This window comes from Salvelinus fontinalis, chromosome 18, assembly GCF_029448725.1.
Source record: "Salvelinus fontinalis isolate EN_2023a chromosome 18, ASM2944872v1, whole genome shotgun sequence".
Lineage (NCBI taxonomy): Eukaryota > Metazoa > Chordata > Actinopteri > Salmoniformes > Salmonidae > Salvelinus > Salvelinus fontinalis.
This window is the reverse complement of record NC_074682.1, coordinates 36,487,489-36,513,988: the sequence shown is the minus strand read 5'-3', so window position 1 is coordinate 36,513,988 and position 26,500 is coordinate 36,487,489. Positions and strand designations below refer to the sequence as shown.

Here is a 26,500-nt window from a genome sequence, read left to right as displayed (position 1 = left end):
ATCCAGAAACCTAGACTTAACACAATCTGAAATCATACATGGTGTCCTGTCTGACAGAGAATTCTCAAACCACTTGCAAGAAGCCTCATCCAGGCCTATTTCAGTCAAACTTTGAGTGAGAGTGTGCAGGTCGAAAGTGTCAAAGGCCTTGGAAAAGTCTAGAATTAGGCAGCACAATGATTTTTATGATCTAAACAATATAACACAGCTGAAACAGTGCTCTGTCCAGGTCTGAAACCGGATTGGTGCACATTAAGAATAGAGTGAGTTCTGAGTTCTGAGCTGACAATTGGCCAGCGATTCTAAAACTTTGGAAAGGCAAGATTATTTGGAGATTGGAGGGTAGTTATCTACTGTAGGTCAGAAGGATCTCCTCCTTTATGTAGTGGGAGGACATGTGCCTCTTTCCAGATCTTAGGGATAACACCGGAAAAAGTTGTCAAATTAAAGATATAGGTCAATGGGTCTGAAAAAGTTGGGCAGAGAGCTGCAGTAAGAAGGGATTAAGTGACAGCCCCTATGGATTTTTTTACACCAATCTTTAGCAAAGCACTTAGTACATCATATACATCAAATGGTTGAAGTGAAAATAAAGCATGTGAGTCTATTAGTGCATCATTCTCTACAATCTGCTCTGAGGTGACTAAGGACTCCCTCTAGTAGAATGAGATTAATTTTCAGAGTCTATCCTTTCAAACAGGTGGCCAGCTGAAGGAAAATGGTAATTAAAAGCACCACAAATGTTGTCAAGTATGGATGGGACCAGAGGCTGTAGGAACCTGCTTGGGTAATGAGGTGGAGTTTTGTTTCAATGATTTGACCACTTTCCAGAAGTTAGCTGGATTACCACCACTCTCCGATACACAATTCAAGAAATATGTTGATTTTGCTTTTCTAACATCTATTTCTCAAATGTCTGACGGACTGCCAATCAGACGTAGATTTAGTTAGTCTAGCCTTAGCCCAAGCTAACTTTCTTTCCTAGATGGGTAGCAATAACAAATGAGACATTCAATATCTCTATAAGAATGGTCAAGTTAATAATTATGCTGTGGATTATGTATTAAGCCACCCAGACACATCAAATATGCAGTCGTCCATCTGAACTGTGCTGCAGGACAGGAATGAAACTGCTCAGGGATGTTACAATGAGGCTAGTTACAGAGTTCAATGGTTGTCATGGAAGAAAACTGACTCAACAACATTGTAGTGGCTCCACAATAATGACTTACATGACATAATGAAAAGAAGAATACAAATATACAGAATACAAAATATTCCAAAAACATGCATCTTGTATGCAACAAGGCACTAAAGTAAAACTCCAACAAAAAAGAAACATGCAAAAGGAATGCACTTTTTGGCCTAAATGTAAAGCATTATGTTTGTAGCAAATCCAACACAACACATCACTAGGTAACTGGCACCTTATTTCCAAGCATGGTGGTGGCTGCATCATGGTATGGGTATGCTTGACATTGGCAAATACTGGGGAGATTTCAGGGAAAAAGAAACGCGATGCAGCTAAGCACAGTGAAACTCCTAGTGGAAAACCTGTATCAGTCTGCTTTACACCAGACACTGTGAGAGGAATTCACCTTTCAGCAGGACAATAACCTACAACACAAGGCCAAATCTACACTGGTTGCTTACCAAGAAGACAGTGAATATTCCTGAGAGGCCAAGTCACAGTTTTGACTTAGATCTGCTTAAAAATCTATGGCAGGACTTAAAAATTGCTGTTTAGCCATGATCCCTAACATCTTGACAGAGCTTGAAGAATTATAAAAAGAATAATGGGCTAATATTGCACAATCCAGGTGTGTAAAGCTTTTAGAGACCCAAGAAGACGCACAGCTGTAATTGCTGCCAAAGGTGTTTCTAACATGCATTGACTCAGGGAGCTAAATACTTATGCAACAATTATATTTTAATTATTTAATTTCGATTAATCATTAAAAAAGTTACAAATGTTCTTCCACATTGAGTATTTTGTGCAGGTTGTTGACAAAACATTATAATTAAATCCATTTGAATCCCACTTTGTAAATAAATAAAATGTGAAGAAATCCAAGGGGTATGAATAATTTTGCAAGGTGCGTCGTTAGATGCTTTTTGCCCTCCTGCATCACTTTATACACATAATTTGCAAATAAATTCATTAAAAATCCTACAATGTGATTTTCTGGATTTTTTTTCTCATTTTGTCTGTCATAGTTGAAGTGTACCTTTGATGAAAATTACAGGCCTCTCTCATCTTTTTAAGTGGGAGAACTTGCACAATTGGTGGCTGACTAAATACTTTTTTGCCCCACTGTATGTACAAGATCTCCTCTAAACATAGAATCGCGTGGTTTATCCGTCTCTCTGTGACCATCAATAACTTACTTCTGAACAAGGTTGACAAAATATGAAGTTGCCAATGTTTTTGCAATTGATACAAACAAGTGACATGTAAAATATGCTTCAGATGAAAACCGAGATGACGATTAAAATATAAACAGTAGGCTATATGTAACGGCTTTCGTTGGTGGAAGGAGAGGAGGACCAAAATGCAGCGTGGTACGTATCCATAATAATGTTTAATCGAGAATGAATACAAAATACAAAAAGAACAAGAGAATAAATGAAAACCGACACAGTCCCGTATGGTGCGAACACTGAAACGGAAAATAACTACACACAACCCATAGTGGGAAAACGATCGACACCTGCCTCTGATTGAGAACCATACTAGGCCAAACACATAGAAATATAACGTATAGAACAAAACATAGAAAAACAATATAGAATGCCCACCCCAACTCACGCCCTGACCAAACTGAAATAAAGACATAAAAAAGGAACTAAGGACAGAATGTGACAGTACCCCCCCCCCCCCCCCCAAAGTTGCGGACTCTGTCCGCAAAACCTGAACATATAGGGGAGGGTCTGGGTGGGCATTTACCGCGGTGGTGGCTCTGGAGCAGGACGTGGACCCCACCATAGTCTCGGCCCACTTATGTGGCACCTTAGAAGCGGTGACCCTCGCCACCGACCCCGGATTGGAGACCCTAGTAGAGGGCACCACTGGACTGAGGGGTGCCTCTGGACTGAGGGGCTGCGGCTCTGGCGCCTCCGGACAGGAGGGCAACTCTGGCAGCTCCGGACAGGAGGGCGGCTCTTGCAGCTCCGGACAGAAGGGCGGCTCTGTCAGCTCCGGACAGGAGGGCGGCTCTGGCAGCTCCGGACAGGAGAGCGGCTCTGGCAGCTCCGGACAGGAGGGCGGCTCTGACAGCTCCGGACAGACGGGCGGCTCTGGCAGCTCCTGACTGACGGGCGGCTCTGGCAGCTCCTGACTGACGGGTGGCTCTGACAGCTCAGGACAGACGGGCGGCTCTGGCAGCTCCTGACTGACGGGCGGCTCTGGCAGCTCCTGACTGAAGGGCGGCTCTGGCAGCTCCTGACTGACGGGCGGCTCTGGCATCTCCTGACTGACGGGCGGCTCTGGCAGCTCAGGACAGACGTGCGGCTCTGGCAGCTCAGGACAGACGGGCGGCTCTGGCAGCTCAGGACAGACGGGCGGCTCTGGCAGCTCAGGACAGACGGGCGGCTCTGGCAGCTCAGGACAGACGGGCGGTTCTGGCCTGGAGAGAGAACCTGGAGGGAGGAGATGGAGAGACAGCCTGGTGCGTGGGGCTGCCACAGGACCCACCAGGCTGGAGAGACCTACAGGAGGCCTGGTGCTTAGAGGCACCGGATGGACCGGGCTGTGGGGGAGCACTGGAGCTCTGGTTCGCAGCCTTGGCACCACTCCTCCAGGCTTGATGTCCATTTTAGCCCGGACCCTCCAGAGTGCAGGCACAGGTTGAACCGGGCTGTGAGTGAGCACTGGAGATCTGGTGCATACCACTCGCACCTCTCCCATAGGCTCAATGCCCACATTCGCCCGGCACGAGCGGAGCGCAGGCATAGGACGCACTGCACCCTCCCAGCGCCCCGGAGACACAGCATGCAGAGCCGGCGCAGGATACCCTGGGCCGAAATGGCGTACCGGAGACAAGACACGCTGAGCTGGCACAACACGCCCTGGCTGGATGCCCACTTTCGCATGGCACTTGCGGGGAGCTGGCCTGTAGCGCTCTGGGCTATGAACGCGTACCGGCGACACTTTGCGATTAAGCGCATAACACGGTGCCTGACCAGTAACGCGCTGCTTCCCATAAGCACGAGGAGTGGGCTCAGGTCTCCAACCTGACTCTGCCACACTCCCCGTGTGGCCCCCCCCCCCCCCAAAAAAAAATTGGGGGCTGCCTCTCGTGCCTGTCGCGCTGCCCTGCTACCTCCTCATATCGCCGCAGCTCAGCTTTCGCTGACTCCAGTTCTTCCTTGGGGCGGAGATATTCCCCAGCCTGTGCCCAGGGTCCCTTACCGTCTAGTATCTCCTCCCATGTCCATGAGTCCAGAATCCTCTGCTCCTGTTTACCATGCTCCTTGGTCCTTGGTGGATGGGTAGTTCTGTAACGGCTTTCATTGGTGGAAGGAGAGGAGGACCAAAATGCAGCGTGGTACGTCTCATTACAGTTTTTTACGATTGCTGACACACTGCAATTTAACTTTTCCCACAATTAGCAAAACCTTACACTCAAGGAGCAAAACACAAGGCTAGATTTGCACAACTGTAAGCACATTGTCAGCTTCACACTATTTGCAAAAGATTACACACAGTGATTTGCAAAACACTAAACACACTTGTATACATCAGACACAGAAGTATATCATGATGTCACTTCCTTGCAATTCAAAAGCACTGACTGTCAAATTACCACACCTATGAGCCAATCTGTTAAACACAGCCATCAGGTGCACAAACACATGATTGCTAAATTGTAGACACACCAATCAGGTTTAAGCACTATAAAAATGCAGAAGGTAGGTTCACCTGCCTTCAAACAAAATGGAAGGAGTCAGAAGAAGAGTGAGGGTGAGAGGAGGAGTACACAGAGAAGGAGGTAGAGGAAGAGGCAGAGGCCGAGGCAGAGGCCGAGTCAGAGTCAGAGGTCGAGGAAGACCTGAAGCAGGAGGAGAATGTGCACAAAGAAGAAGAGGACCAAACTTATCAAATGACATTCGTGCAACACTAGTGGACCATGTTGTGAACCACGAATTGACGCTGAGGGAGGCTGGACTGAGAGTTCAGCCAAATCTTAGCAGATATACAGTGGCATCTGTCATAATGTCACTTTTCGACAGGAAAACAGGTAAAAGAAGATCTGTCTACAGTTACAGTAATCAGCCGCTTATTGTATGCACCATATCCGCACTTGTGATACCCCTTCCTGTGACATTGTACAGTAAGTTACATGTATTATTCTCTACATAGGATTGAGGGTCGGGAACGACAAGGAGGAAGGGGGCCCATATTCACGCAAGAACAAGAGAGAGAGATAATAGACATGGTTTTGGCCAATAATGCTATCAGGCTCAGAGAACTACAAGCCAACATTATCAGTGACCATGCCATTTCCAATAATGTCCATCAGGTCTCTCAATCAACACTGGCACGCATCCTGAAAAGACATCAGGTTCAAATGAAACAATTTTATCGAGTGCCTTTTGAGCGGAATTCAGAGAGGGTCAAACGGCTGCGGCATGAGTATGTGGAGGTTTGTATTGTTCACTTTAGCACTGTGATGTTGCATACTGCACACATGACTTCTTTACATTGACTGTATACTAGACCTATCCTGAACTACACAATCTTGTCTTTTACTGTATTTCAGGGAGTTTTGCAGATGGATTCTGAGGAAATCCTGCATTAATTCATATACTGTATACTGATGAGGTAGGGTTCAACTTCACAAAAGCAAGAAGGCGAGGCAGAAATATCATTGGCCACAGGGCTATAATCAATGTCCCAGGGCAACGTGGGGATAACATCACTCTTTGCGCTGCCATTTCACAGCATGGGGTTGTCCTCCATCATGCCAAAATGGCCTTACAACACACCTCACATTCTCGCATTTTTGGACCGATTGCACCACATCGTCACTGTAGGTAATGAAATGCACCAGATGCAATACACGGTCTTCTGGGACAATGTGTCATTCCACCGCTCTGCTTTGGTCCAGAACTGGTTTCAACACCATCCACAGTTGACAGTACTATACCTTCCACCATACTCTCCGTTTCTAAACCCTATCGAAGAGTTTTTCTCTGCATGGCGGTGGAAGGTTTACGATCTCCAGCCCCAGGCTCAGGTACCCCTCATTCAGGCCATGGAGGACGCCTGTGACCAAGTCGACGGCGCAGCTGTGCAAGGATGGATTCGACATTCAAGACGGTTCTTCCCGCGTTGTCTTGCTAATGACGATATTGCTTGTGATGTTGATGAAATTCTCTGGCCAGATCCAGCTAGGCAAAGAGATAATGTATAGTATGTTTACTGTAGTATTTTCTGTACAATATTGTCAGTTTTTTTCTGATAATTTTTTATTTTTGTTGTTGTTGTTATTTACTGTAATTGTAACCGGTGCTGGATACAGTATTTTAAGTTTGCCTGTTGTTTGCTGAGCTAACAGTGTTATGCACACTACTGTAGTAGCATGAAAACTGGGACATTTTTGTTGTGATTCTCCGTGTTGACATGTTGACTGATTTGGGTATGTGGAGAGAAATAAATGATTCCTCAGTCTGCAGCATTGGTCTTGTGTAGTGTTTGTATAGTTGCACTTTCTCTGTGTACTTCATTTACACTACTCTAATCACTGACAATTAGACTTGCTAAAAGTGTTTTAGGTTAGCAACATCAGTGTGTAACTGGTTCAAAAAGATTGAAGTCATATTACAGTTTTTTTGGATTGCTTACAAACTAAAATTAAAAGTAGTACACTATTAGCAAAACCTTACACTCAAGAAGCAAAACATCAGCCCATATTTGCACAACTATAAGCACATTGTCAACCTCACACTTGTTGCAAAACTCTACACACCGTGATTTGCAAAACACTAAACACACTTAACATACATTACACACAAAAATCTATCATGAAGTCACGTCCTTGCAATACCAAAGCACTGACTGTCAAATTACCACACCGTCCAACCAATTGGTTCAACACAGTCATCAGGTGTGCAAACACTCGTTTGCTTAATTGTAGACACACCAATCAGGTGTTTAAGCACTATAAAAAGCAGCAGGTGAGTTCATCGGTCTTCAAGCACAATGGAAAGAGTCAGAGAAAGAGTAAGACGAGGTGGAGGAGGTGGAGGAGGTGGAGGAGGTGGAGTAGGTGGAGTAGGTGGAGGTGGAGGTGGAGGTGGAGGAGGAGGAGGTGGAGGAGGAGGTGGAGGTGGAGGTGGAGGTGGAGGTGGAGGTGGAGGTGGAGGAGGAGGAGGAGGAGGAGGAGGAGGAGGAGAATGAGGAGAATGAGGAGAATGAGGAGAATGAGGAAGACGAGGAGGAAGACAAGAAGGTGTTCAAAGAGGACCGAATCTGACAAATGAGATCCGCGCAACACTGGTTGACCACGTTGTCAACCACGGCCTGACGCTGAGGGAGGCTGACTGCGAGTACAGCCAAATCTAAGCCGATATATAGTGGCAAGTGTGATGAGAACATTTCGACTGGAAAAAAGGTATTGTAAAAATATCATCATATCAAAAACATCTGCACGGTTTCAGTAACTGCTTACAGTACTGTATTCTATGCACTATCAGCACTTCTGTTACCTTTTCCTGTGAAATTACTTTACTATTGTATACTGTTTTTTTCTACATAGGATTGAGGGTCAGGGACGACAAGGGGGAAGGCTTCCTATGTTCACAGAACAGCAAGAGAGGGAGATAGTAAACATGGTTTTGGCCAACAATGCTATAACACTCAAGCAAATCCAAGCTAACATTGTCAATAACCACGCCATTTTCAACAATATCCATCAGGTCTCAACATCAACACTGGCACGCATTCTAAAAAAATAATAATAATATTCAAATGAAGCAAATTTATCGAGTGCCTTTCGAGCGCAATTCCGAAAGGGTGAAACGACTGCGGCATGATTATGCAGAGGTATGTATTCACTTTAGCAGTGTGATCTTGCATACTGTCTCATAATCTTTTACTGTACTGTAATATGTATACTAGATCTACACTGAACTACACAATTTTGCCTGACACTGTTTTTCAGAGTTTTACGAATGGATGGAGAGGAGATCCAGCATGAGTTCATTTACGTAGATGAGGCTGGGTTCAACCTGACGAGAACACGAAGAAGGGGAAGAAACATCATTGGCCACAGGGCTATAGTCAATGTCCCAAGGCAACGTGGGGGTAATTAAACACTCTGTGCAGCCATTACACAGAATGGGGTCCTCCACCGCCATGCCCATATGGACCCAACACAGCATTCATACTTACATTCTTGGACCAATTGCACAACATAACAGCAGCAAATCAAATCGATCATATGCAATACATTGTTGTCTGGGACAATGTGTCTTTCCACCGCTCTGCTCGGGTTCAGAACTGGTTTCAGCAACATCCACATTTCACCGTCCTATATCTTCCACCATACTCTCCATTCCTTAACCCTATAGAAGAGTTTTTCTCGGCATGGCGGTGGAAGGTATATGATCTCCGTCTCCAGGCTGAGGTACCCCTCATCCAAGCCATAGAGGAGGCCTGTGACCAGATGGAGGAAGCAGCAATGCAAGGATGAATTCGTCATTCAAGACGTTTCTTTCCAAGGTGTCTTGCTAATGACAACATTGCCTGCGACGTTGATGAAATTCTCTGGCCAGATCCAGCTAGGCGAAGAGACAATGTCTAGTTATTTTTTATTTTTTTAAATTTTAACTTACAATACGTAAAGGGACGTTTGGTTACAGTATTATGAATCTCCATGTCAACATTTTGGGCGTGTTGAGAAATAAATGAGTTTCTTCAGTCTGCAACATTGGTCTTGTGTAGTGTTTGGTGAATTGACATTATATTTGTACTTTGTTGATAGTAGCCTACTCTAATCAAAGGGAAGTAGAAGTGCTAAAAGTGTTTTAGGTTTATCACAGCAGAGTGTAACTCGTGCAAACAGAGTATAGTAATGTGAAACGTGTGTGTTTCATATGGTAACAAATCGTGGTTTTTAAAAAGAAGTGTATAGTTTTTACAAGAGTGTTTAATTTTGCAAAGGATCTGTAGTGTTTTGCTAATTAGGTGTGTGGTTGTGCTAATTGTGTGTAGTGTTTTGAAAACACGGGCCCTGTTTTGAAAATCGTGCTTAAGCAATCAAAAAAACCTGTAAATGTGTGTGTTTCGTATGGTAACAAAATATTATTTTTATGAAGTCATGTACAGTTTTGACAAAAGTGTTCCATTTTGCAAATGATCTGAAGTGTTGTGCTACTTTGGTGTAGGGTTGTGCTAATTGTGTGTAGTGTTTTGAAAAACCGGGCCCTGTTTTCAAAATTGTGCTTAAACAATTGAGAAAAACTGTAATAATGTTTAATCGAGAATGAATACTTAATACAAAAAGAACAAGAGAATAAATGAAAACCGACACAGTCCCGTATGGTGCAAACACTGAAACGGAAAATAACTACCCACAACCCATAGTGGGAAAACGATCGACACCTGCCTCTGATTGAGAACCATACTAGGCCAAACACATAGAAATAGAACAAAACATAGAAAAACAACAGAATGCCCACCCCAACTCACGCCCTGACCAAACTAAAATAAAGACATAAAAAAGGAACTAAGGACAGAACGTGAGGCCTATTTCAATCATATTGAAATACATTTCATGTTCAATCAATTGAGTTCTATTTTGCTACTTGTAGGCTACTGTCTGTAATTTGTCTCAATATATTTCATGATGTGTAGTCTAACATGTGCATAATTATGTGCCAAATCTGTGATTTAGACATATTTATTGGGTAAGCATAAGAACAAGCCACCTCAAAATTTGCAGCCGTAGGCGGTAATATCTCTCTTGGAGCTGATCCGTCATCAGTATTGTGAAATAATTATTATGTTAAGTTAAGGTAAGATGAATGGAGAAAGCTGATCTGAGAGCAGCACTTCCTTTCTTTTCGGTCCTGTCAGTATGGACACATGCTCCAACGATGCACTTCACGACCATTCTCTGGTGTTCCATTTCTATGGGAAAACCGGGTCCTGGTCAGTTACTAGTCTTCTGTACCGGTCTGCTACAGTTAGTTTAGGTTTTCATTTAACACGCTGGTCAGTTACTAGTCTTCTGTACCGGTCTGCTACAGTTAGTTTAGGTTTTCATTTAACACGCTGGTCAGTTACTAGTCTTCTGTACCGGTCTGCTACAGTTAGTTTAGGTTTTCATTTAACACGCTGGTCAGTTACTAGTCTTCTGTACCGGTCTGTTACAGTTAGTTTAGGTTTTCATTTAATAAGCTGGTCAGTTACTAGTCTTCTGTACCGGTCTGCTACAGTTAGTTTAGGTTTTCATTTAACACGCTGGTCAGTTACCAGCTGTATGGACCAGTCTGCTGGAGTTAGTTTGTCTGTTCAGACTATTTCAGACTGTTTTTCTGATTGCCAGGCAGACAGACAGATAGGCACGCAGAGAGACAGACAGACAGGCAAGCAGGCAGGTGGACAGACAGACAGACAGACAGACAGGCAGACAGACAGACAGACAGGCAGGCAGGCAGGCAGGCAGGCAGGCAGGCAGGCAGGCAGGCAGGCCTAGATGTAATGACTGATTTAATTGTACCTCCATCAAACGCTTCCTTACCAGAAAACCACGTTGCTGATTTGCCTAGGAAAATCCTGGAGGAGGAACAGAGCAGGCTTCTACAGAAATGGAGTTAAAAGTATGGAAACCAGTGTAGAATGAATCCATTGTCCTTTACAAATCAGTGTGTTACGCACAGTACGTTTGTGTATGTTTTTGTTGTTGCCAGATGAGTGTTTATGTGTAGTCTCTAGTGTGTGTGTGTGTGTGTGTGTGTGTGTGTGTGTGTGTGTGTGTGTGTGTGTGTGTGTGTGTGTGTGTGTGTGTGTGTGTGTGTGTGCGTGTGTTTGTGGGATTGAGGCTGAAAGGGGATAGCAGGGTAAGGGGCTGAGGTAAGGGTGAAGGGGGTTTGGGAGGTTAGGGGGTTAGGGAGTAGGGGGGTGTAATTAACCCATGGTTTCAATTTCTCTGAGTCTGAAAACCTGTGACAGGAACAAGTTAGAGGAGAACACAGTTAGTGGAGAAAACTATTTTCTGTAGAAATAGCTTGGCCATTTACACTGCAAGTGTCACGCCCTGGCCTTAGTATTCTTTGTTTTCTTTATTATTTTAGTTAGGTCAGGGTGTGACATGGGGAATGTTTGTGTTTTGTTGGTTTTGGGTGTTTTTATGGTAAAGGGGTTGTTGGGTATAGTATATGGGTTTGTGTTGAGTACATGTGTCTAGTGTTGTCTATGTATGTTTAGTTGTCTAGGAGAGTCTATGGTTGCCTGAATGAGTTCCCAATTAGAGACAGCTGATTTCGGTTGTCTCTGATTGGGAGCCTTATTTAGGGTAGCCATAGGCTTTCATTGGTTGTGAGTAGTTGTCTATGTCAGAACGTTTGTAGCCTGTGTATGTGCACAACGTTTATTAGCTTCACGATCGTTTTCTTGTTTTGTTTAGTTCATAAGTGTGTTTGTTTCGTTTGCCTTCTTCACCAATAAAAGAAGATGGCTTATTTTCCAAATGCTGCGTTTTGGTCCGTCAATCCACCACACGATCGTGACAGCAAGTTAGTGCAAAGGACACATTGCACAAGATTGTTTTTTATTTTGAAAACCTGGAAATTCCTCCTAAAATGAATGAAAAAGACAGAAAAGGGAAAAAAGAAGAATCATTCCCTTTAAGATGGCAAAGGGACAATGAATGTAAAATGAAATGTTTTCTCCTGTTGGGTTGTCTATTTCATGTTCATTCTGTTGGGTTGTCTATTTCATGTTCATTCTGTTGGGTTGTCTATTTCATGTTCATTCTGTTGGGTTGTCTATTTCATGTTCATTCTGTTGGGTTTTCTATTTCATGTTCATTCTGTTGGGTTTTCTATTTCATGTTCATTCTGTTGGTTTGTCTATTTCATGTTCATTCTGTTGGGTTTTCTATTTCATGTTCATTCTGTTGGGTTTTCTATTTCATGTTCATTCTGTTGGGTTTTCTATTTCATGTTCATTCTGTTGGGTTTTCTATTTCATGTTCATTCTGTTGGGTTTTCTATTTCATGTTCATTCTGTTGGGTTTTCTATTTCATGTTCATTCTGTTGGGTTGTCTATTTCAGAGTTCATGTTCATGTTCATTCTGTTGTGTTGTCTAAGTCAGAGTTCTTCTGTTCAGTGTCTGTGTTCTTTTGCCCATCTTAATCTTTTATTTTTATTGTCCAGTGGCTTTTATATGGCTTTTTCTTTGCAACTTTGCCTACAAGGCCAACATCCCAGAGTCGCCTGGTCACTGATGATGTTGAGACTGGTGTTTTGTGGGTACTATTTAATGAAGCTGACAGTTGAGGACTTGTGAGGCATCTGTTTCTCAAACTAGACACTCTAATGTACTTGTCCTCTTGCTCAGTTGTGCACCGGGGCCTCCCACTCCTCTTTCGATTCTGGTTACAGACAGTAACCAGTTCTGTGAAGGGAGTAGTACACAGCGTTGTACGAGATCTTCAGTTTCTTGGCAATTTCTCACACGGAATCGCCTTAATTTCTTAGATCAAGAATAGACTGACGAGTTTCAGAAGAAAGTTATTGGTTTCTAGCCATTTTGAGCCTGTAATCGAACCCACAAATGGTGATACTCCAGATACTCAACTAGTCTAAAAAGGCCAGTTTTATTGCTTCTTTAATCATAACCACAGTTTTCAGCTGTGCTTACGTAATTGCAAAAAGGTTTTCTAATGAAGAGTTAGCCTTTTAAAATGATAAACTTGGATTAGCTAACACAACGTGCCATTGGATCACAGGAGTGATGGTTGCTGATAATGGGCCTCTGTACGCCTATGTAGATATTCCATTCAAAATCAGCCATTCCCAGCAACAATAGTCATTTACAACATTAACAATGTCTACACTGCATTTCTGATCAATTTGATGTTATTTTAATGGACAAAAAATTTGCTTTTCTTTCAAAAACAAGGACATTTCTAAGTGACCCCAAACTTTTGAACGGTACTGTATTTGTTATTCTTGTTAAATAATAACATCATTTTTTAAAGTGTTTAATATTGGATTGGTGTTATTGGTGTCACTATGTAAATGACCTGTGCTGTTGAGTCAGAGTGAGTATATTTCAGTGTGATTGGGAAGATTTAGTCACAATAGTGTGTTCTGTGTTCCATGGCTCAAGCCCCTCTTGGGCTCCCAGATCATTGGCCCCAGTCCCACAGTTCAGGCATGGTAAACATGAAGCAAACCAAGGATTGATATGGATATCCCCAAAGCTGCACAGCCTTCTGCTGCGTGTGTGTTTGTGTATGTCTGCAGGGTAATGACTGTTTCAGAGCATATGTGTGAGGTGTGTGTGTGAGTGCCAGCCAGCCACCATACACACTCTGTACTCAGATAATAGGGCCTCTGCTTTGCCCACAGACTGCTCACTCATATTGTGAATTGTCACTTTTGACGGATGGCTTCGTTAGTCATACAAATGACTGGAGCTGGTCTGGTGTGTGTGTGTGACTTTGAATTAAAATTGAACTTAGGAACATAGAACACGACATCATGATGGGACTGAGAAGAAAAATGAACGAATTGGCATTTCTGACACACACATTCACATACATTCACGTGCACGCACACGGGTGCACACACTTGTACAAAGTTGGGTGGACAATTGTTTGTTTTTAAAGGAAGATGCATAAAGGGGGGTATGGGAACAGTCAAGGAAAGGAATTATCCAAGAATAGTTAGGTAACTGACAATCCAAAAGTGTAGGATGGAGAGTGAAGGGAGAAAGTGAGAGACAAAGAAAGCGGGAGAGAGAGGGAGAAGGAAAGAGGGGGGGCTGAGAAGTTGAAACCTAAGCTTTCTGGACCCTATTTTCCATCCCTTCAGGCATTATGTGGCTTGTAAAAAATGTGCTGTATATTTGAAGTGTTGGATCACGTGACAGAGGCAGGGTTTGTGAATCAAAGTGCATAATGATTTCAGTGGGGGAGAGAGAGAGCAAGAAGAGAGAGAGAGAGCAAGGAGAGAGAGAGCAATAACGGAGAGAGAGAGTGTGTGAGTGACTGAGCAAGGGAGTGAGAGAAGGGGAGAGAGCGAGAAAAGGAAAAAGCGAGAGGAAGGCGGAATGCAACAGGCCGTGCTTATTCTTCGCTCTGAGAGGGACTTCTGACTGACGAACCTAACTCCACTACACTTCTCCTCTGTTCATCTCTCCATTCACTCTCTTCCTTCATCCGTCCGTCTGTGCGCCAGACCCACTCCAGATCCGGTGAGTTTGGGTTTCTGATTGAGCGTTACAGACGAAAACATCCCTCTTTTTCCATTTTTTTCTTTCTTTCTGAGTCTTTCTGTGGATTGCGAGAGAAGGAAAGACAAAGAGAACATGTCAGAGCAGGACTGAGACAAGAGAGTGTGTGTGTCTGTGTGTGTGGACGGGGAGACGATTGAAACAGAGTGTTTGTGTGTGTTTGGGGAGGAATGGGACGCTACGAGGGGAGAGTTAGAGTTTCCTGAGGACAGCTTTAATTGAGAACAGAGATTTAAAGAGAGAGAGGAAGGACAACGAGTGAGCGAGAAAGACATAAAAAAGGAGAGGAATGAAAGAAGATCGCCTCTTTCTTGTGCTCTTGTGCTCGACCATTGTTATGTGTGTGAGTGCATGTGCAGTATTATATGCGTGAGTGCCAGTGCATGTGATATGTTCAGGTTTCTGTATGTTCTTTGCGTTCTTGTGTGTGTTGCCGATTGTATGACATCTTCTATCTTTTCCTTTTCAAACATGCTCAAATTCCCAATGTGACATACTGGCATGAACACTGTGTTTCCTATTCGTTGCATGACACAATGTATTCTCACATGACATCGGCCTGCACTAACTTTTATATTATGGGGACATATACTGTTTGTCAGTGTAATGCACCTCCATGTCTTTATAGTACGTGTACTTATATGTCAGTATATTTCCTCCCTATGCCATTATATATGTGCACATTCATGTCAGTGTAATTCCATCTCAATTACTTTGTAATATGTGTCTATACATGTCATTATATTTCCACCCCCATGTTATGGTCACACACAGCACAGAAGCACAGACCTATTATGTGGTAGCTACTGTAGGAGTAGACAAGGCCAGCCACCATACAAACTCTGTACTCAGACATTAGGGCCTCTGCTTTGCCCACTACTGTCTGTGTGTGTGTGTGTGTGTGTGTGTGTGTGTGTGTGTGTGTGTGTGTGTGTGTGTGTGTGTGTGTGTGTGTGGTCAGAGGTGTTATTCACCCTTATTTTAGAGGGGGCATGAAGTACATGAGAAAGGAGAAGGTGGTGGAAGTTTCAAGAGTCATTGTTGCCTAATTGCCTAATTCTATGTAAAAAAATATGTATTTTTCTACATAGGTTAAGTAAGCATACCTCTTTAACTGTTCAATTGTCATTTACACGAGGGTGTCATTCTGACTGATGTAAATCACACATCTCAATATACTGCACTAACATGCCTGGGATATTACATCTACATTACAACACAGTACATGGGATCATACCACACATCATCAATACAGGCACATATCATGACATCATAATTAATACATAAATATCATAACATATCATAAAGTACCAGATTACATTTAAACCAAGCATTTTTCTGCATATCTAAGCATACCTCTTGAGCTGTCTGTATCCTCCTGACTGGTGGTAAATACAAAATGTAAGAAACTAAATATGCTTTTCCGCATCTCTGCTCAAATCTGAGTAAAAGATTCAAAGGAATGCAAGTCTTATTCAGTGCATTAGTAATTGCTTGCTTTTTTAAAGCCTAGCAACCTAAGATAGTTAGACAAGCTAGCTACTCTAACTTCATAGCCTGAAATGGCTTGGTAGCTATGACGAGGTTGGGAGATTGGGAACTGATAGTATCTAGCTGGCAAGCTAAAGCCATCTTCATAAAGTTGCTATTACAGAGAAAGAACAAAACATTATTTATTTTTTATAAATAAAAAAGGAATCAATAGGCTATATAGCTTGATCAAATGAATTTACAAACATAATTCCTGCGAGTCCTGCCCAGCACTGGCCGTTAAAATAAAATCAAACACTGTGTGTGTTACTGGACACTCTCTCTCCTCCTCCACTGACAATACTGTCTGCATGCACTTGAGTATCTAGTGTCCTACCTAGCATATCTTTGTTCCTCAGTGCACCTTGGAAGGAACCACTTACTAAGGAGAATAGGGGGGAGGGGGGGGGGGGGGGTCAGTGTGCTCCCTCCACAAAATACAGCTGACAGATCCTTTTATAGATAATTAAACGTGGACTTATGAGTGAAGTTTAGTAATTCATTCGGCAATCTGACAAATCACAAACAAGAGTGGGGAAGAAAGGGGGAAAAGAAAGAGGACAAGTCTGAGGGGGCTCGTGCCCCTGTGCCGCTTATGGGCATGGCACTTCTGTGGATCTGTGTGCACCAGCTTACATGTGGGAACGTGTGTGTACGAGTTTGTGTGCACCTGCGTACACACATTTGTGACTTACTCATACAGTATGCATGTGCACAATTCTTCGCAAAAGTAACATGTACCCATCAATTGTATTATACATGTACAGTATTAAGTTATGAACGGTATGAACATTGTAACCTTGTAAACTGTTTGTTGCACTGTTTACTTCATTTGTTACAATTAAAACGTTTACTATCATTGTCTGTGGACAAAGCTATAGTTGAGCTGTTGTCTTCCTTCTTGCTGTGATGTAATGCTGATCAATAATAGTGTGCTGACCTCGGTGTGATGATCTATGGCATATTGTTCTATGCTATGCCTATCCTGCCCCTTGCCAATGTAGCGGACTCCCGACAAATCTATTCCAGATTTATTTTCCTAATGTCTGATGGAATATTAGTGAGCACATCCAGTAACTGTCTTGGCATGGAGTGATGAGGATAAGGAGGAGGATTGCTGAATGAATTACTAAACTTCACTCATAAGCCCACGTTTAATTATCTATAAAAATATTTGTCCGCTGTATTTTGTGGAGGGAGCACACATACTTCCCCAAGAGATGAACACAACACAACACACCAGTGTGTATATCCCACCAGAGTGAGGGCCAGCTCTAGTAAAAGCAGTGTGTATATAGTGCAGACACCATGGTCGGAGTGTGTCTAAATTTACTCCATGGAGAGTCCCCTTTTCTTATTCTCTACCTCCATAACTCTCTGTGTCATTTACTCAGACTGGATATCTTTCTCTTATTCTCTACCTCCATAACTCTCTGTGTCACTTATTCAGACTGGATATCTTTCTCTTATTCTCTACCTCCACAACTCTCTGTGTCACTTATTCAGACTGGATATCTTTTTCTTATTCTCTACCACCACAACTCTCTGTGTCACTTACTCAGACTGGATATCTTTCTCTTATTCTCTACCTCCACAACTCTCTGTGTCACTTACTCAGACTGGATATCTTTCTCTTATTCTCTACCTCCACAACTCTCTGTGTCACTTACTCAGACTGAATATCTTTCTCTTATTCTCTACCTCCACAACTCTCTGTGTCACTTACTCAGACTGGATATCTTTCTCTTATTCTCTACCTCCACAACTCTCTGTGTCACTTAATCAGACTCAATGTCTTTCTCTGTGTGATTGAAGTCAGTGGAGTTTTACTACAGTCATTCCTCACTGTATATGTGATGTGTTAGAGTACTCGTGTCTTTGTGTGTTAATGATCCTGGTATTTATAAGAAGTGCCAATCACGTGTATAATGTTTTGTGTGAATCGCAACATTGAGTGTAAGAGTGCAGTTAGCTGTGTGTGTGTGTGTGTGTGTGTGTGTGTGTGTGTGTGTGTGTGTGTGTGTGTGTGTGTGTGTGTGTGTGTGTGTGTGTGTGTGTGTGTGTGTGTGTGTGTGTGTGTGTGTTGGAAGTGGCTGGAAGTCAAAGATCCAAACACTAATGTTCCTAGACCCAAGATGTCTGGAGAGTGTCAATGGCCCTCAGCAACTATACTCTTAGTCCCACCGACCTCCAAGGTCAGCCACTAACACCCAACAGGTAAGCACAGGTCTAGGATCAGCTTACCCGCTCTAATCCTTAACCTTACCCATCAGGGTGGAAAATGATAAACTGACTCTAGATCAGTGTCTTAGAGATCTTAATTCCATACGCCAATGACTATCATCTCTAGGATCTTCATTTTGTTATATACATTCCCTGATTCACATATGGGGATTAGTTTAGTTGGTTAGATATACTGTAGGTATTTCATTCTTATGTGTAACTGTTCTGGGGGTCTGGAAATGGAAACAGTCATATAGCCAAATTTCTTTGTACAATTTTATGCTGTTGTAAAAACTTGTTTTGATAGCATTTGTTTATGTATAAATGCGTATACTTTGTAGTTTAAACTCATTCCCCTCTCCTGTGTATGCGTGCATGTGTGTGTTTGTGTGCGAGTGTATGAAAGCTTGTCTGTCAGCGCTGTGTTTTATAACCAAACTCACCTGACCTGACAGACTGACATTTCTGGTCTTGTCTGGCCACACGCTTTAGATATATTCCCAGCATACACCCACTTATAAAAATGTACACGCATGAGTCTACGTAATATTTTCTCACACTTTTAACAAATGTTACATTTTTCACACACACACAAACACACGAGGCATCTGCAGTGTCTGTGTGCTGGTTATTACTGCCTAACTCCTTTAACTGCATTGCAATCTTTGCGTCTTTGTTCCCTTCACGTTTCAAGAATGACAGGCCCTCAGGCGGAGAATGCTGTGGGTCTTCTCTATTTCTTTCTTTCTGTTTCACTGTCACCACTCATCTGTCAACACAAAGCATTTTTCATCACCTCTCTCTCTTTTCTCTCTCTCTCTCTCTCTCTCTCTCTCTCTCTCTCTCTCTCTCTCTCTCTCTCTCTCTCTCTCTCTCTCTCTCTCTCTCTCTCCTAACTGTCTGTCCATACCATCCCCTTTCAAACTGCCCCCTCCACCCCAAAAAAACACACACACGTCTGACCCTAAATAATATATTTATTTATTTGTTTGAGTGAACAATAGGTAACAGCAAAAGTTCAGCTTAACTTGCTCTAAAATGAAAATGGCTCTCCTTCTCTTTTCCTCTTGTGTGAACCTCTGTGTTTTTCTTATAAATATCAATGGAAATTTCAATGGAAAATAAATGGCTCAGTAGAACAGAATAAACATGTTAGCATAAGTATAATACAGAAAGGCACAATTTATAGTCCAATATTTCCACGTGTTTTGGGGAAGAGGGAATTGGGTGGCCAGTGTTACAATTTATAGTCCAATATTTACACGTGTTTTGGGGAAGAGGGAATTGGGTGGCCAGTGTTACAATTTATAGTCCAATATTTACACGTGTTTTGGAGAAGAGGGAATTGGGTGGCCAGTGTTACAATTTATAGTCCAATATTTACACGTGTTTTGGGGAAGAGGGAATTGGGTGGCCAGTGTTACAATTTATAGTCCAATATTTACACGTGTTTTGGGGAAGAGGGAATTGGGTGGCCAGTGTTACAATTTATAGTCCAATATTTACACGTGTTTTGGGGAAGAGGGAATTGGGTGGCCAGTGTTACAATTTTGCAGCATTTGGCAATCATAATAAGAGTCTGGTAGCAGCAGTTGTTATGTGTGTGTAGCATGAATGTGTGTGTGTGTGTGTGTGTGTGTGTGTGTGTGTGTGTGTGTGTGTGTGTGTGTGTGTGTGTGTGTGTATGTGTGTGTGTGTGTGTGTGTGTGTGTGTGTGTGTCGGGATGTGTATATGTCTGTGTGGGTGTGTGCGTAAGTGAGTGCATGTGTACTAGAGTCAGAGCAGGTGGTCAGTCCAGTTTAAGTGTTCAGCAGTCTGATGGCTTGTAGATAGAAAACTGTCTGTGAGATTGTTGTTATCAGACCTCATGCTCCGATACCGTCTGCACGGCGGTAAGGGAGTGAACAGCTCTTGGCTGGGGTGTGTGGGGTCCTTGATGATGCTGCAGGTCTTTCTCATGCACTGTTTCGAGTAGATGTCCTGGATGGGTGGGAGCATGGTCCCAGGGATATACTGGGGCATCTTCACCATCCACTGGAGATCCTGCATTGTTTGAGAACAACTCTCTTGAATGCAGCTACTCATTATACACTGCTCAAAAAAAATAAAGGGAACACTTAAACAACACAATATAACTCCAAGTCAAATTACACTTCTGTGAAATCAAACTGTCCACTTAGGAAGCAACACTGATTGACAATAAATTTCACATGCTGTTGTGCAAATGGAATAGACAAAAGGTGGAAATTATAGGCAATTAGCAAGACACCCCCCAAAAAAGGAGTGATTCTGCAGGTGGTGACCACAGACCACTTCTCATTTCCTATGCTTCCAGGCTGATGTTTTGGTCACTTTTGAATGCTGGCGTGGCTCTCACTCTAGTGGTAGCATGAGACGGAGTCTACAACCCACACAATTGGCTCAGGTAGTGCAGTTCATCCAGGATGGCACATCAATGCGAGCTGTGGCAGGAAGGTTTGCTGTGTCTGTCAGCGTAGTGTCCAGAGCATGGAGGCGCTACCAGGAGACAGGCCAGTACATCAGGAGACGTGGAGGAGGCCGTAGGAGGGCAACAACCCAGCAGCAGGACCGCTACCTCCGCCTTTGTGCAAGGAGCAGCACTGCCAGAGCCCTGCAAAATGACCTCCAGCAGGCCACAAATGTGCATGTGTCAGCATATGGTCTCACAAGGGGTCTGAGGATCTCATCTCGGTACCTATTGGCAGTCAGGCTACCTCTGGCGAGCACATGGAGGGCTGTGCGGCCCCACAAAGAAATGCCACCCCACACCATGACTGACCCATCGCCAAACCGGTCATGCTGGAGGATGTTGCAGGCAGCAGAACGTTCTCCACGGCATCTCCAGACTCTGTCACGTCTGTCACATGTGCTCATGTGCTCCATGTGAACCTGCTTTCATCTGTGAAGAGCACAGGGCGCCAGTGGCGAATTTCCCGATCTTGGTGTTCTCTGGCAAATGCCAAACGTCCTGCACGGTGTTGGGCTGTAAGCACAACCCCCACCTGTGGACGTCGGGCCCTCATACCACCCTCATGGAGTCTGTTTCTGACCGTTTGAGCAGACAAATGCACATTTGTGGCCTGCTGGAGGTCATTTTGCAGGGCGCTGGCAGTGCACCTCCTTGCACAAAGGCGGACGTAGCGGTCCTGCTGCTGGGTTGTTGCCCTCCTATGGCCTCCTCCACGTCTCTTGATGTACTGGCCTGTCTCCTGGTAGTGCCTCCATGCTCTGGACACTACGCTGACAGACACAGCAAACCTTTTTGCCACAGCTCGCATTGATGTGCCATCCTGGATGAACTGCACTACCTGAGCCACTTGTGTGGGTTGTAGACTCCGTCTCATGCTACCGCTAGAGTGAGAGCACCGCCAGCATTCAAAAGTGACCAAAACATCAGCCAGGAAGCATAGGAACTGCGAAGTGGTCTGTGGTCACCACCTGCAGAATCACTCCTTTTTTGGGGGGTGTCTTGCTAATTGCCTATAATTTCCACCTTTTGTCTATTCCATTTGCACAACAGCATGTGAAATTTATTGTCAATCAGTGTTGCTTCCTAAGTGGACAGTTTGATTTCACAGAAGTGTGATTGACTTGGAGTTACATTGTGTTGTTTAAGTGTTCCCTTTATTTTTTTGAGCAGTGTATTTAACTCTTTCCAAATGACAGTTCTACTCTAAGTCTGTCTGTTCTTCTTCCTGTTAAAAAAATATTTGTTTCTGCTTCACTTTGTGGGAACATTGCTAATTACTTCAAAATGTATGTCTCAGAATGTACCATTTGGCTCTTTAACACTGTGTTTGAGTCTGTTGAATGGTGGTCATTGTCATCGGGTCAGGTTGTATCATCTGGTCACCTGGTGTATCAGTGAAGTTGTCTTCTATCTGTGTGTTACTTTAATCACAGCCTCAGGCCTGCCTTCAGATCAACATCAACTAGTCCTTTAAACACAGCAAGTCACATCTAGTCCTCCCTCTGTTGTGGACACAACCCTCAAACTCAAGAGGGAGAAGGGAGAGAGAAGAGTGCGAAGAGAGAGAGCGGTAGAGAGAGGGTGAAGAGAGGTGGTAACGCCAAGCCCTAGGGTAGACAGACACAAACCCACTTGTGCAGAGCTAAAAGGTGCCTACCAAATGCCACAATTAGGTATGACCCCTGACCCCTATCCCTAGCCTGGAGTGACATGGGGTGACCTAAGTCGCGACCTGGCAACCCCAGAATCAGCCAGAGGGGGTGGACTCCACATAACGGCACCATTGTGCATTTGATTTAAACATCTTTATTATCATCATTACCATCATTAGTGCTGCAGTCACTATTATGATTACCATTAGGAGAGTAACACCATTGTTGGTGTATCTGTAGTTACCATTAGGAGAGTAAGAATATTGTTGGTGTATCTGTAGTTACCATTCTTTATGACATGGTTAGTAAGGGATTGTAAAGGTTGTGACAGTTATTATAAGAGTAACAGTGGTATTACAAAATCTACAAATAACTGTTATGTTATTTTGCTATGATGTTGGTTAAATCAGTGTTTGCAGTGGAAGGTATAGAAGAGAGTATAGAAACACTTTATAGGCCTAGTTTTTAACCACATTCCAATTTCCAAAGGCAAAGCAGTTACTGCTGCCTAAACAAAACCCCATGTTTCTTTCTTTACCATCTGTCCGTTTGACAGTGAGAGATGCAGTAAGATGACTGTGGCTAGAGGAGAGAGGAGCTGTGGTGAGCATTCATACAGAATGGTTAAATAGATAGAAACTAAACAACCATGATGAATGATTATGAGGGAAAACTTTCCACAATAAAAAAATAAAAAAACATTGACATGAAGTAAAACATTTCATTCACACGACAGTATTTGTTAGTACAAAAGTCTAGTTTTCCTCAAAGAAGTTAAGTCGTAAAAAGGGAGTCATTTTTTACTTGCCATCTTGGTCGTAAAATGGTATCCAAATATCTCAGTAATAAAGGACATTTCTATGCATATTTATGCTATTTTTTACAGCTAATCTCACGACATAATAGCTTTCATAAATTAAAGTTATTGTTCACAAACCTCGACCACAATGTTGGTGTTACGATACCGAGAGGAGCATGTGTTTTAGAGAGCCAGCTATATTTTGATTCCTCATGATTACAAATATATGCATATCATAACTCTCATATTATGGCCTTTTATTTGTCTGGGAAAGAGAGAATCTATAATAGAATTGTGTATTGTTCATGGGTAATTTACCCTGTGTGTGTGTGTGTGTGTGTGTGTGTGTGTGTGTGTGTGTGTGTGTGTGTGTGTGTGTGTGTGTGTGTGTGTGTGTGTGTGTGTGTGTGTGTGTGTGTGTGTGTGTGTGTGTGTGTGTGTGCAAGTTTATCTGGCTTTATCTGGCTCTCTGTACGATTGGCCGTGTGTGTGAAACTTCCCAGAGTGTGTATTTTGGAGTGTGTGTTGTGAACGTACCACATCTTGGTTGGTTTGTGTTAAATACTCGCAAGAACACCTTCATTTATGTTCCATATTTCACCAATTATCCCTGTTGAAGTCATGTTTTTTCACCCATTCGCACTCATAATACATGGTCATTTATATTTCTGGTGGAGTCCAGGTGTCACATACAGTACACAGAATGTTAGTAGTTGTAAACGCAGGTCTTTTGGTCCTGTAGTTGGGTGCTATTCATCCAGCTCCAGCTCCAGCCAGACTCTGCTGCTTCAGGCTGTCTGAGTCAAGTGGACCGTTTGACCCTGTGCTAACTCAGCCACAAAAGACAACACTTCTGTTCTGCATAGAGAGAACCCCCCCCCGCCCCCCCCCCCCCCCCCCCCCCCCCCCCCCCCCCACACACACACACACACACACACACACACACACACACACACACACACACACACACACACACACACACACACACACACACAGTTATATATGTTTTTGTCTTTTGCAGTGGCGGTTCTAGCTTGTATGACTCACTGGGCTAAACCCCCCTTCAGCTCCCCCTACCTCAGGCTTCCAGTGGGGAGACCTGAGGTCAACCTACCCCCGCCCCCCTCTCCATCTCGTACTTCTGAGTGGGAGACCTTCCCAGGCAGTAGCCTGCCTAGCTCACAAACTAGAATCAGGGCGCCTACTCCGACAAGGTTAATTGACCCACAGTCCCACATGGTGACATAATATCATTGACGTGACGTGACGTGCAAATGAGCGATAGAAAACCGATCGCGCAAATGTCACCATTACGATTTTTTTTGTGCGAGCACCCCCTGCCGCCCTCGGCAAGATGCCACCCTGGGCGGCTGCCCATGTCGCCTATATCTAAACCCACCACTGGTCAACTGTATGACCTGGCAGTTTGGACAAATGAAATTCAAATCAGTTGTAATACCAGTTGGGGAAATGTATTAGATCGTAACGTCTTGTTCTATAGAACGTTTATGGACAAAATGTTGAATAGTTGAGCTGCATGACTTTCTCTCTGAATGAAAGTGAATTAAACCTGTTTAACTGTACACATGGAACAGAGGTGAAAACCTGAACCAGTAGGTCTGGCATTCAGAGAAGAGATTTAATAAGTAATAAAGAGTGTACTTATCAAAGTGAAACTAAAGTCATCTAGCCATGGGGTCACACAGCGCAGTTTGTATTTGTTTGATTAAAGCTCTCTACATCCCACCTCAGTAATGGCCTGGTGTGTTCGTGTGTGTGTGTGTGTGTGTGTGTGTGTGTGTGTGTGTGTGTGTGTGTGTGTGTGTGTGTGTGTGTGTGTGTGTGTGTGTGTGTGTGTGTGTGTGTGTGTGTGTGTGTGTGTGTGTGTGTGTGTGTGTGTGTGTGCGCTGGCGCGTGTGCGTGTTTAAGTCAGTAATTAGAGGCATATTAAACCACCCCTCCATATTACTCAGCATGTTGCATTGGCCACATGAAAGCTGGATACTTAAAAATCACCCAGTGAAGTGTACGCTTCGCCTCAAAAACAAGCTCTTGTGTGGGTTTAGCTCAGTTGGAAAACACTGTTTCCACAGTACAGTAGTACATAGCCCCAGAGAGGCGGATGCAGTTGGAAAACACTGTTTCCACAGTACAGTAGTACATAGCCCCAGAGAGGCGGATGCAGTTGGAAACACTTCAGGATGCTTTTCTTTCTGGTTCACTTTTAAACTGGCTTTTATTGATTGTTTTATTTGTAGAGAAAATTAGAAGTTGGATTATAAACATATCCATTGGTCAATGGTTATATATACAGTGGCAGGTCTAGGCTATAACAAGCCTATGCTACAGTATATCATTAAAGTAACAATATATTAATGCATTTTATAGTTATAGACCCTTAGTCAAATAATGTTATAAAAAATAACACTTTTCACGAGAAAGCCAGTGAGAAGATGCAAGACGTTTGTGTCTGTTTTGTGTGTGTTGAGGTGTGCCCCTCAGTTAAAGGCCTTGGTGGAAAATAGATGAAGGAATGGAAAGCCCCGCAACACACACACACACACACACACACACACACACACACACACACACACACACACACACACACACACACACACACACACACACACACACACACACCATTAAATTCCTCACCATTTGGAAAGAGGTGCCCCTCTGGCATGTGTGTGTGTGCATGTGTGTGAGTGTGTGTGTGAGTGTGTGTGTTTATGTGTGTGTGAAGAAGGGTGGCTCAGGCAGTGGCAGGTTGAATCAGGTCGGGACTTGGGGAGATGGTGGGGGATGAGATCACTGAGACAGCCCACCTTAACTTAACCCCCTCCACACACACACACACACACACACACACACACACACACACACACACACACACACACACACACACACACACACACACACACACCATTAAATTCCTCACCATTTGGAAAGAGGTGCCCCTCTGGCATGTGTGTGTGTGTGTGCATGTGTGTGAGTGTGTGTGTGAGTGTGTGTGTTTATGTGTGTGTGAAGAAGGGTGGCTCAGGCAGTGGCAGGTTGAATCAGGTCGGGACTTGGGGAGATGGTGGGGGATGAGATCACTGAGACAGCCCACCTTAACTTAACCCCCTCCACACACACACACACACACACACACACACACACACACACACACACACACACACACACACACACACACACACTGGTATCCTGACACTAGAGCAGGGTGGTGTGTGTGTGTATGTGTATATGTGTGCGTCTCTCAGCAGGGCCAGACAGCCCAGTCTGACCCGGCCCAGCCCTGCCTCATAAAGGCAGCATTGAGGCACAGAGAC

General features: G+C 43.6%; 1 protein-coding gene across 1 annotated transcript in view; it reads left to right on the top strand.

Annotated features, from left to right (window-relative positions):
• Window positions 1–14,261: 14,261 nt before the first annotated feature.
• LOC129815433 (retinoic acid receptor gamma-A-like) overlaps window positions 14,262–26,500 on the top strand; it is a 93,975-nt gene continuing 81,736 nt past the window's right edge. The window contains exon 1 of the mRNA XM_055869265.1: window positions 14,262–14,433. The gene's annotated coding sequence lies outside the window, so the exon portion shown is untranslated. The remainder of the gene's footprint in view (window positions 14,434–26,500) is intronic.